A 13277-nucleotide genomic window follows, 5' to 3' on the forward strand; every position below is an offset into this window, starting at 1 on the left:
CAGGTTGGCGCTGCAGCTTTAAAGCTTTGTTAGGAGAGGACCTCGCACTTGCTGCCTGCTTTCCTGTTTTTCGCTGAAGCTCTGCCTGTCTGTATCCTAATCAGGCATGTAATCCATCGGTTTAGATTTTTGTTTTGCTTCATGTATCTTGTTCTGAGTATTGGGTTTGAATATAATTGCCATAGGTCACAGTACCTTTTTAAAAAATTTATCCAGTCTGCAGGTGTGGGAGCTGGGGTGACAGGAATGTTACATGTAAATTTATGTAAATATATGCTAATGTCCCCTTGCTGCCTGAAGGTGAGTGTGGTGGCTGTCACATCTCACAGGTTGGTCCACCAGGGAGCCCCACGCTCTGCCACACGCTCAGGACGACTGGAGCATATTTATTTCCCTATTGAAAATAATCTGATAGCTTTTCTCAAAAGATCTCAAAATTCCCCTAGACTATTCCAGTCGATAAAACAAAACAATCACAGAGCCCGCCCGGTGGCGCAAGCGGTTAACTGCGCGCACTCCGCTGCGGCGGCCTGGGGTTCGCGGGTTCGGATCCCAGGTGCAGACTGACGCACCACTTGTCAGGCCATACTGTGGCAGGCATCCCATATAAAGTGGAGGAAGATGGGCATGGACATTAGGCCAGGCCAGTCTTCCTCAGCAAAAAGAGGAGAATTGGCATCGGATGTTAGCTCAGGGCCAATCTTCCTCCCAAAATAAAAAAAATCACACTGGTGATCTTCCAAATTATCTATGTCTTTTTTTATAGAAATCAGTCTAGATGTTTCTTACATGTGCTGGTTTTTAGGTTGATTTCAACTCAGCAAATAGCACTAGGCACTTTTCTGTGTAAAACTCTGTGCTGGGTAAACAAAATGCAGCCCTCGCGTCCCAGGACTTTGCAGTTTGGTAAGCAGAACAGCAACATGGAATGCGGATCCCCAAACGGAGAATGTGATGCTAACTGTCGGTGTGGGGGAACCACCCCACGATTTTGAGCAGAAGTGAACTGTGTTCAGCTGTGCTCTACTAAGCCCAGAGTTATTGCAAGTGCAACAGCCGATGCAGGCAACAAGTAAAAACCAAGCTGTCAGGACCCCGTGCCCCTCACTCCACTTCATCCCGGGTGTCTGAGCTTCCATCCATCTTATATGTTGGATTTTTGTGTAAGACTTAAAAAAATTCCATAGTGAACAAAACCATAGTGCACAGGATGGCGTAGACTATAGTGGAGACCGTAAAGACAGACCCAGCCTGGAGCTGCCGAGGCAGCCCAGCGCTGAGAAGGTCCTGCCCAGACTCAGGTCCTTGTAGTGGGAACAGCCAGAAGGCATAGGAAGATTTCAGAGCTAAGACGAAAAGGCTCCAAACCTTGCAACTGATTGAAACTGTGAAGGGACAAGGGAAGAGTAAAAGGTGGTTTTCTGGTCAAGGGAAGGTGACTGAGAAAGTGTTGATGGATTTGACGGAGAGTCGGAATTGGTTGGTTGGCAGGGAAAGACTCTAAGTAAGAGGCATCACTGGATGTCTTGGTGGGAAATGAGGCAGATGCTTGAAATTCGGCAGAAGATTTCATGGAAAAACAGGCTTGGAGGTAAAGCTTTATGAGTTGTTTCATTAGAGGTAAAAGTTAAATTCATGCAGTGAATGAAATTGCCAAGTGCAGAGTGGAGGCTCCTGAATAGAATCTTGGGAACTTCTTAATCTGGGGGGAGAAAGAGCATCTTGAAAATGAGGAAGTGAATTGGATCAGCCACAGGAGGAAGGAGTTTTAAGAGCAATGAAAGGACCAAGAAGGCAGATGCTGCGATGAGAAGCGCTCCTGGATTTGGTGTGTTTGGCGCCTTCTGAGAAAACAATTTTAGTTAGAGCAGTGGCAGAAGGTAGAAACAATATGCTAATTTTTAGATCATAGTCAAGGTGGAAATCTCAGAATTATTTGAAATTGGCATTTTTTTGATGGAAGTATTTTAAAATCAATGTAAAATATCTTCTCCAAAGAGAGTCCAAGTTCTCCAGATATAAAGAAAGCAAGCTGGCAAAAAGTTTTATCCCAAATTTTTTATGTAATTGAAGGACTTCAAGGTTAGGCAGTTTCCAAGCGGACTGATGTAGCAAGTCATGTTTGCTCTTGTATCACTGCCTCATGTTTCTCTTCGGGGGAAGATCTCACTCAGGAAACACATTCCATGTTGACTCTAACTTTGGTGGTTGAGAGAGTGAGTTACTATGAGTCTGGACACTTCTCTCACTCAAAGACCAGATTGTCCAGGACCGGAACCTCTGAGGAGGAGGAGCTCACTTGGCTGGAGAGGAAGACTCACGAGGCAGCCTTTGCAGGTTCTTTCTCATCCAACTACTTGGTTTGAAAAAAACGAAGCACAGCCTATGGTCAGGGCAGGAGGCCATGCCCCAGGTCTTCACCAGGCCATGGAGGAGTCAGGGGCAGGTTTCACCTCTGCCACGCCCCTCTGAGCTAGGTGCTGGGGATTTCCCTTCCACACCCCGAGGGTGCTAAGCAACCCACCCCATTGTTGGAGAGGGCTTTATACAGGTGCCAGAATTGGTGAAATACAGGAAAGATTGTCCACACGGTTTTTGAATGGAGTTCAGCCAAGCCTTGGAGCGCACACAGACCCTTGGGAATGGACAGTCCACAGGCAAAACCCAGGCGGCCCTTGGTGAAATGTCCCCTCCTCTTAATGGCAGATCTGTGCACAACCGAGGTGAAGAGCTAATGGGCCTCCTTGGACACGGGCTTCACTGTCCAGCTCTCCCTGAGGGAGGCAGCTGGCGTCCAGGGGTTTGGAGCCTCCATAGAGTGCCCAGCCTCGGCCATAGGAACACCTCGTCTCTGGCTTCGGCCCTGGCAGCCCTGAACTTTCCTGCAAGGGCTCTCCCTCTTCCCCTCCTCTCTCTCCCAGTGGGGTGACCCCTCGGGCAAGGTGAGAAAGAATGGTCTCACTTTCTGTTCTCTCCCTGATCCGGACCGGACCGGCTGTCCCTCCTTGCCTGCTTCCTCTGTCCTTCACTCTGACCCTCAGGGGAGTGTTACAGAGGTCAGAACACCTGAATACTGACTGATGCATCTTAATTTGGGATCCCAACCATAGCAATCCCAATTTTCCTTTGGGTCATGGGGAAGGCTCAGATTGGCACACAAGGAGATGTGGAAAAGGAAAATATAAATAATGATATTCCGAGATGTTTACTATTCACACATCACTCTCCATTTTCCACACAGACAGCTGGACAGTTACTGGGGTCCCATCAGAAGGGAAAGGGGCAGTTTGAAATTTGCCTAAAATGCCTCTTATCCTGGAAGGCTGAACTAGGGTGACAAGCCTCACGGTCAGCACATGACCGTGACCCTTGACCTTCAACTCCATCCAAATGAATGGCCCCAAAAAGAGGTTGTTGTCAGTGGCTTTGAAATAAGAGCCAAGAGTGGAGTCAGGAGGATCTCAGATGGTGGCAAGAAGCTTCTTCCCAGAGCCCCAAAGAAACACTTCACCCCACAGGCTCGATTAGGGCAGAGCCTCTGAGAGGGTAGAGGGACGAGATTCACGCATTTGCTGCGCTGCTGTGACAAAGCTCTGCAGGCTAGGGGCTGAACCCACAGAGATTCATTGTCTCACGGTCTGCAGGGTGGAAGTCCACATCAGAGGTCAGGGTGTCGGCAGAGCAGTTCCTTCTGAGGCTCTGAGGGAGAATCTGCTCCAGACCTTTCTCCCAGGTTCTTGTGGTTTGCCCGCAATCTTTGGCATTCTTTGGCTTGTAGAAGCATCACCCTGATCTCTGCATAATGGTCACAACGCGCCTCCCTGCCTGTGTATCTGTGTCCAAACTTCCTCTTTTTATAAGAACACTGGCAATATTGGGTTAGGGTCCACCCTATTTCATATGACCTCATCGTAACTTATTTTATCAGCAATGACCCTATTTCCAGAAAAGGTCACATTCTGAGGTCATGGGGGTTACGATTTCAACATATGAATTTCTGAGACACAATTCAATCCATAACAATTAGGTTTAGTGAAACACAACATTTACAGAAATGTTGATAGCACTCCTTTCATAGTACAGGAGGCTAATCCAACAATGATCATGGAAGCTGTTTTCTGTTCTAGATGGCGGAGAAAATTACCCAGTCCTGAGTCATGTCAGTGAAACCTAAGTGTGAATGACATCGCATGCCCAACCCCTGAGTACTTGTTGTCAATTCTCAGTGGTAGTAATACTTCAAGATGAAATGTCCCTGTCACCATTTGGTCACACATGGATGGATGATCCATCTTCTGTCACATTTGGCCAATTTGACCATGTCAGCTTGTGGGCTGAAAAATGATATTTTTGGATGGATAAATAAGGATGAAGGTTGACCTTATGAATCAACATATTATATATTGCTCTGACCTCAGAGAAGTTCTGATTAAAAAGGGGAAAAGGAAAGATTGGAACATCTCTCAATACATGTTCTATCATCTTTTACTTGGTTGAATTTGTGTTTCTTTTTATTTAAAAACTATTTAAAATTAATGCTATGGAACTCTGATTCTGACAAAGGAAAACTACTATCCCATAAAATAAAGGGCATTTAAATTTATATGAGAAGATATTAACCAACCGAGAGCTTAAACTAGAGTTTATCAGATGACTTGGAGGTGGGTGTCAGAGCTCATTTAGTGGGACGGGTGCTCTTAACTGTTTGGAGGGTGGACAATCCCAGCTTGTACCCTGCAAAAAGCCTCCCCAACCTGGAAGGAATCCTACATGTTATCAGCAGATGTAGCTGAGAGATTTCCATGGCGAAGTCAGGCCCTATTTAACCAATATTCTGAGGTTGTTCCATCTACAAGCCACACACTGTGCGAAAGTGCATAAGTGAAGTTGAGACATCTGCCCAGGATGTCTTCCTTGCAAACATTCAGCCCTGAAGTTTCGACCCAGTTGGTGCCTGCTTAGCCTCAGAACATTTCTGGAACTACGACTGATTTGGTGACACCTCCACTGCACAAACATGCAGTCTTGGTCATGGTAGGATCTCCATATACTTACACTTTAATAAATGCAAAGAAGAGCCTGTTCCTTGTCCCTCCAATGTCTGAGTATCAGCAGGGCCTCAGGGAAGTGAGGGAATACCCTGTGTCCTAAGAAGAGAGTCCCTGTCTGCTCTCACCCCCACTCTGACTTCCAGACAGAACATAGAAGACCAGGCACTGTGGGCCTGTTTAAAAACTAACTGGATCACTTGCCCCTACTTCAAACCCTTTGATACCTCCTGCCACACTCAGAATAAAATCGAGGCCCTGTTCTGTGGCACCGGAAGCCTGTGATGATCTGGCCCTGCCTATGTTCTGTCCCTCACCTGAACCTCTGTCTCTCCCTGGGCCTGTGCACTTACTGCTTCCTCGGTCTGCAGATGTCTTCTCTGCTTCTCACTCAGCCATCTGATCTTCCTTCTGGTCAGAACCCAAACATGCCCTCCTGAGAAACGCCGGCGTTCCCGGTCGTCTGAGGAAGCCCCTCCTGCGCTGTCCAAGTCCCACCGCCGCATGCGGCTCAGGTGCTCGCGCTGAGCCCCTGCTTGTCCGTGTCCACCTGGACTTCACCTGTCCCGATCAGTGTGAGTCAGCACGAGGTGGGTGCTCACGGGGCTCGTGGAAGGAGGAATCCTCGTCTGTAAGGGCGGCTGCTCGGGGGCAGCGTGCTCCCTGGAACTACGCTACCTGGGTGAGGTTCCCAGCGTGCACCCACCACAAGTGAACGGGAGCTGTCTGTGACAGGAGGATTTAGGAGAAAATCCTGGAATGTCTTTTACCTGAGAATAGGAAAAGCCTTCTTAGATGAGGCATAAAAAGTGAAGTTATACAAGAAAAGACTGATGAGTATAACCTTATCAAAGTTTAAAACTTAGGTACAAGACAAGTTTGTAAATAAAACTAAAAGACCAGTGATAAGCTGGGAAGAAGTATTGGCTGCGTGAGTAACATGAAGAGGATGAATATCCAGAATATATATAACAATGTAATCAAAAAGATAAAGGATGCAATCAGCTGCTTCACAGAAGAGGAGACAGAAAACAGCTAAAAAAGCGATAAGTTCAGACTCAAGTAATCGGTGAGACATAAATGTGCCATCAAATAAAGTGTGATAGGACCAAGTACTGGCAGAGTGTCGGGAAGACATGGGCGCTCGTATGCGAACTGATTGTGAACTGATGAGGCCGCTTTGAAGGGCAACTTGTTGGTATCTGTTAAAATTTTAAATGTTGAGAAATAGAGGTACATGTGCATGAGGAGGAGACCCATCCAAGAATGTTGATTAGAGCGTCGTTTGTTTAGTGAAAAACAGGAAACAATCTGAATTTGTATCAAGACACTTGATAGTTTCATAAACTATATGTGGCTGTATTATGGAATAACGACCACCAATTAAAAATTTTAAAGTATAGCTCATTGCACCCACATGGAAATATTTCCAACTCTAATTGAAAAAAAAAAAGTTTGGATAAGGATATGTAAAATATAATGGCATTATGTTTAAAAATGAAGTAATTTTGTGTATTTACATATGTCATAAGCCTAACAGTATTTAGGTAAATTGTGTGTGTGTGTGTGTGTGTGTGTGTGTGTGTATGCGTGTGTTTAGGTAAGCATGAAAGTCATAGCAGATGCAAACAAAACTAATAAAAGTGTTTGCCTCCATAGAAAGAGATGGGAGGTCCAGTCAACAGGAACTCAAATGTCCTCTGTGCTGTCTGATTCTTTACACTGAGATGTACTCATGTATGATTTTAGACCAGTGGACTTGGGGTCAGAACCCCTGGGCTTGGGTACCAAGTCTGTTCTCTTGTCTGAGTGACCTTGGGCATGTTACTTGACCTTGCCTAAGTCCCCAAAATTAATTTCTTTGTGTGAGAAATGGAGATAATAAAGCTTACCTCACACAAATCAGCATGTAATATTGGATTAAAGTAACTGATATTTCTAACCCAAGTCACAAAGTCACAACCCATCCTCTCCACCAGTCTAACCAAAAAGTCAGCTGCTCCTGCCAGCACTAGTTACCACACCTGAGCCAGTGTAGACGTGTTGAAAGCAGCACCCACCCCAGGAGGTATCCTCTCTTTGGGACTCAGACTCCTCCTATGCAAAACAAAATGCAGATTGCCTTGGGAAGCCACATGCCTCCTTCCAGCCTCCTGTACAAACCTCAGGCTCGTCACCTGGGGAGGAGGGCGTGTTCTCTGAGTCCAACAGCAGGTGGACAGGAGAGTCCATCCACCAAGACCATGCAGTGATGCAGTCCAGGCTCTGGAAAGATCTCGTGCTCAGGCCTCGTTCCCACTGTGTGAGGGCTCGAAGGACAAATAATCATTCATTGAGTTTGCATTGTTTTACAACATGCACCTTGTAATAAAAGGCGTAAGGCAGAAAAATGTTGGTCGGATAAGCTCCTCTGCTAGACCTAATCTGATCCGAGGTGTTCAAGTTTTCTCGTACATAAAATTAAAACTGCAGTATATAACCCTACTTGAGTCTCTCTGCCCCAGAGACCTCCCATGTTGAAGTGTGACTTTCCCCTGCCCCGCCCAGTGGTCACCACATGACTGAGACTAGTTTAGGTCTCATTTCTGTCTCCTGCCAAAATTAAGTCCTCATTAATGGGAAATTGAATAGAACAAAACAAAAATCTGCAATATTGTCATTGAATCAGCATTATTAAAGACAGTCGGTCTAGTTAATGAAGTTGGGAAGCTAGAAAGCACACATTCCAAAATCCCACCCCCATATCACAGGCACTATCAACATTTGTATTTATTTCTTGCCAATACTTGTTCATGTCCATGGTGTTTTTTGGTTATAATCATATTATACTTAAAATTTTCCAACCTAATATTTGTTTCAAAACCACATCATAAGAACTTAAAACATTGCTACAAAGTCTTCATAATCACTTGTTCCGCCTGGGGAGGAAAGGCTCACATGAACTGGGCATGGGTTATGTGCTGAGTATTTTATATTCCACCTCATTTAATACATCCAACAACCCAACAGGCAGGAATTCCCACATTATAAAGGGAACCTGGGACTCAGAGCCATTGCACAACAGACCAAGGACCTGGCTGGCAGCTGATCAAGTCAGAACTCAAGTCTGTTTGGCAAAAATCAATGGTCTTCCCGTTCATGCTGGGAAGTGGGCACATTATAAATCACATAGTTTTCCATGTTGTTGGGTGTTTAGGTTGTTTTCCATTTTCCAGTCTCTTGAATAACTTTTGCCAAGCTCAGAAGGTGGAGAGTGAGTGGAAGAAAGAGGACCTTCTGTGTCAGGTGCACTCGGGGTGCCCGATGGCTCTCACCTGTGCAATGAGAAGGTTTGAGTGAGTGCTCCCGAAGGGGACTCAGTGCTGAGTCCTGGGAGCCTGGGAATAAAACAACAACTCACATCATTCTCACTCCTGTGATGCTGGCTCGACACCAAACCCCAGGTGACCCCAGCCTCCGGTCCCGGCTGCTTGAAGGGGAAGGCAGCACAGCTGTTGGTGGGCTTTTGGACTCAATTAATAGCAAGGTTTTAATATCACCTCCTTTAAATTGTAATTTAAGTAGCTAGATGCTTTTTAATTGCCATCTGTGTAGTGAAATCCATACCAAGAAAATTAGGGTCTGCATTAATTAGAAGTAACCTGGCTTGTGTATGTCAGAATGCCACAGCTGAGCCTGACAAGACAGGGAGTCAGATGCTTTGGATGCATGTAAGGGTTGTCCTACTTGGCTTCATGTTTCGTACCATGTAAATAAATATAGATGTATATGTGTTTATATGTATGCTATATTATTATTTTGCTTTTCAAATCCAGCAGGCCAGCTTCTCTCTCTTGATTCTAAATATTATTTTTTCTTTTATTGTATTTTAAATTCTACCTTCATGTATGTTCCTCAATTCCCCGGAAAGCTGCCTCATCCATCAGCAGCTGCAGAGAGCCACATGAGAGTAGGCCTCGGATTCCCATTTATTTCTGCAGAATCCTGTGTCTCTAAGGAATCGCCCCATTTGGTACCATTTAGAAAGCAAAAAGTGCTACAGCATCTGTAAGAACTGGAGAAGTAGACTGCCGTGTGCCTCCTCGTTCTAAATTCCCAACAGGCTCTGTGTTGGGGGCTTGAAAGGCAGGAGGAGGGTTTCTCTGCCATGTGTCCAGGTTCCCAGGCGAAACTTCCCTGCCAAGCCACCTGGGACGGCCACTCCCGCCCCTCTCTAGCCCCTTACTCCACCTCCATAGTTTCTTCTTAGCACCTCTCCCCCCGACACAACACACACCTATGTATTTGTCTGTCTTCCCTGCCGTGGCTGTGGGTCCCTGAGAGCAGTCATTTTCTCTGGTTAGGTCCCTGCCACATCCCCAACACAACACCTGACATGGACACAGGTCTCAACACCTACTTGCTGAATGGGTCAAGTCGCTTAATCCTTACAAGGCCTCAGCTGAACCAAAATAAATGTGAATGTTTCTTTCTACGTTGACGTTTCCTTAGAGGATGTGGTGCGTATCTTCCACGTTATCAGGCTCCCGTCCACTTGTTGTAAGGCTTTCTTTCATTCTGCTGTCGTCCGATTGCACTGACTCTCGCAACTACAGAGGCATGACCATAAATACACTGGGATCCCAATCGGGCTGCTTGCTGGCGTCTAACCTCATCTGGGTTACGTGTCATCTGCAGATAGGCTAAGGATGCTCCTCCTCAAGGTTGCTGAAAGGAGTGAACAGTTACAACGTAAGGAAGACCTGGCTAGGACCCAGTGCCCAGGAGATGCCACGCCTCTTAGTTGGGAAGTTCCCTCCTACCCTCCTCATTCCCTCGCTCTTTCCTCCTCTGTTTCACTGTGTGGTTTTTCCTTTCTCTAAAATGATGTTGAAGCGAGGGCAGCTATGCGCCTCGCGAGTGTGCAGAGAACACAGTTGTCATTCCATGTTTTGAGTGCTTGATACTATGTTAGCTGCTCCAATGGGAGCTTTACAGAACGGCACGGAGGTAGGTCCTGCTATGGTCCCATTTTGCAGTTGAGAAGGTGTGGGCACAGAGAGGTCAGAAGTTTCCCAGGTCACCCACCTGGCTGCCGGGAGGGTTGCTCAACTTGTCCCAGGCACGGCTCCCCGATGTTTAAAACATGGTGACAACAGCCATCCTCCAAGTGCGTGGGTTTCTCATAGGGCCAAATGAGCAAAAGTGAAAGCTCTCCGCAAACCTCCCAGGTGCCGCACACCTTTTAGTTTTGTGTCATTGTGACCAAACCCTGAATTACGTCCCGGAGGCAGACAGATTCTTCAGAGGCTATGAGCCTCTGAAGTGTTGAGACCTTTACATCCACCCCTTTAGCAGTGCAGTGTTTTTAGGACCCTGGCGCCCTTGGTAAAATGTTTGTGGGTGTGTTCATTCCCCATCGTTCACTAGTAGCCCATGTCCTCTCCTGATTGCTAGGTGTGCAAGTGCCAGCCCACAAGATAACTTGTGTGTTAAGTTAGAATCAACAGTATCATCCAAAACGTGACTTTGATTAAAGGCTGCCCTGCTCCAAAGCATTCAACAAGCCCTTGTACATGAGGCAAAAGTCCAAATTCCCTAATTCAATGTTCAAAGCCCTTGCACCCTGACTCCCCAACGCCTCTCTCTGTGGCACATTCTCTGCTTGCTGCTTCTCCCTTGGGCTGACTACTCCTGACCTGGACTCCCGTCACCCCTCCTCTTACACGAGATATGGTGAATCTTCTTCTTTCCCTCCATCTCCCTCTCCCGCAGCATCTCTCCCTCCCCTGAGCTCCTCCGGTTCCACTTCTCTCTCACTCGTGATGGCATTTACTGCCCTGCTCTGCTGGTTTCCCTTTGACCTAGATACATCCTATCCACATCCGTGTCTCAGCTTTGTTGAGCTCTGGGCTCTGTGTCAGCACCCACGTTACAAACAAGAATAAGAGAGGGTGCCTCTCCTGGACGACTGGGGACAGATGTCCCTTCTGTGATGCTGCCAACAATGAGAGGCCTGCTCTCCCTGATATGAGAATGGGTCGAGAAGAAGGAAGGACAGGACCTCTTCATGTCGAGAGACAGCCTTCCAGCCTTCCTTCAGCTCCGAGTCCGAGGTTTATCAAGCTTTGTGGTGCACTCGTCCCTTCCAAGACGATTCGCCTTCCTGGAGTTCCATCAGCTGTGAAGGTGGATTATCAGGCTTGCCCAGTGCACAGGGCTGCCGTGAGGATTAATTAAGTCACTGTTTGTAAAGAACGGACTTGGAGATCTCCCACCAAAGGTGGCTCAGAAGGACACGGGCTGATTATTAAAGTGTTAAATCCCAACTTTGCTGCTAGATAGAAGGCAGCTCAACTCTCCCCAACTGCTCGGGAGAAAAACAGGATTTCTACACATCCCGCCTCCGGGTGAAAAATGAAATAAAACCAGTTAAGATGCACTGTACTTGCTCCCAAATATGTTTACTCTTATTTAAAAAGTGTGTGAGTCTCTCTGTTTATTGATCTGGGCCTTCAGCAGTTAGCTGTTGTTTATTAGGCAAATTTGGTGCATAGAAGAAGAGTGCAGCATCCAACATCTCGGTCAGGTGGAGTGAGTCCCTACGAGATCAGATACTGTGACAGTGATGCGCTTAGCAACTGCTTGTCAACAGACCGTTTACGTGGGAACAACTCCAGCTGCATGCACCTAAAACACAGAGCACCAGGGGCAGGAAAGGCCTTTGTGCAGCGGCACATGAAGAACACATTGCAGAAACCACAGCATTTCATGTGACACAATTCAATTACCCTCCTGGAGCCCACCTGGCCAGCTGGGCTCTCGCCTGTCTTGTGAGTAATGTCACTTATTTTTGAGAACTTCAGTCAAGCTAGAATGGGAGGGCAGCCTGCCTCCAAAGTGTCACAGGGTACTCCCGTGAGCTGAGATGGAGCCGTCTGGAAGCACCCTGATAGACAGCCGAAGTCACAGACAGAGCAGGACTCTGCAGAGGCAGCATGCCCTGAGTGCCCTTTGCCCCATCACACTCAGCACCCGGTGGCAGCCATGACCCCGAGGTGCCTGCCCGGCTCTGCCACAGCAAGCTGTGGGCTTGGGCACAGCATGACACTTCTCTGGGCCTCAGGGTGTCAGATCTGCTTGCCCACTGAGCAGGGCTGGCAGAGGCAGAATCCTATCTGCTGGTTGGTGACAATCAGGTGTGCTCGCCGATGCTGGTGCTGAGAAACAGTCATCTCAGGAGCAGAGGGGTTGCTAATGGGGATTCCCAAGAATCATGCGAGGGAAGTCTCACCCGAAACGCTGGACCCCAAGGGAATCTGGCCCCAGCATCAAAGCAAGAACGGGGTTTGCTCCCTGGAGGCTCAGCAGGTTTGGGCGGTTCATTGACACCTCCTGAGTGTCCCCTAAGGTGTCTTATGAATATTCTTTAACAGCTTTATTGGGATATGATTCACACAGCATGGAATTCACCCATCTAAAGTGCACAGTTCAGCGGGTTTTAGTATATTCACAGATACGTGCAATTATCACCACAGTCGATTTTAGAACATTCATCATCTCAGAAAGTAACCCCATACCTTTAGCTATCACAGCCCACCCCTACCCTACCCCTCTGGCCCCAGGCAACCACTAATCTGCCTTCTGCCTCTATAAATTTCCCCATTCTGGACATTTCATATAAATGGAATCATGTAGCATCTGGTCTCTTGTGACTGGCTTCTTTCACTTCGCATAATGTTTCCAGGTTCATCCACGTTGTAGTGTGTGTCAGCGCTTCATTCCTGTTTATGGCAGAATAATATTCCATTATACAGATAGACCACATTTTATTTTGCCATTCTTCAGTTGGTGGAAATTTAAGTTGATTCTAAATTTTGGATATTATGAAGAATGTTGCTCTGAACATACTTGCTCAAGTTTTTGTGTGGACATGTTTCCATTTCTTACCTAGGAATGGGATTGCAGGTCAGACAATAACTCTTTGTTTGATCATTGAGGAACTGCCAGACTGTTTTCCACAGTGGCTGCACTGTTTACGTACCCCAGCAGTGCACAGGCCTCTGAGTTCTCCACATCCTCACCCATTATCTGACTTTCTGATTCTTGCCATCCTCGTGGGTAAGAAATGGTCTCTCATTGTGGTTTTGATTTGCATTTGTCTGATGACTGATGATGTCGATTATTTTTTCATGTGCTTATTGGCCATCTTCTCTGGAGACCTGTCTATTCAGATTCTTTGCCCATTTT

This window comes from Diceros bicornis, chromosome 12 (genome assembly GCF_020826845.1).
Source record: "Diceros bicornis minor isolate mBicDic1 chromosome 12, mDicBic1.mat.cur, whole genome shotgun sequence".
Classification (NCBI taxonomy): Eukaryota; Metazoa; Chordata; class Mammalia; order Perissodactyla; family Rhinocerotidae; genus Diceros; species Diceros bicornis.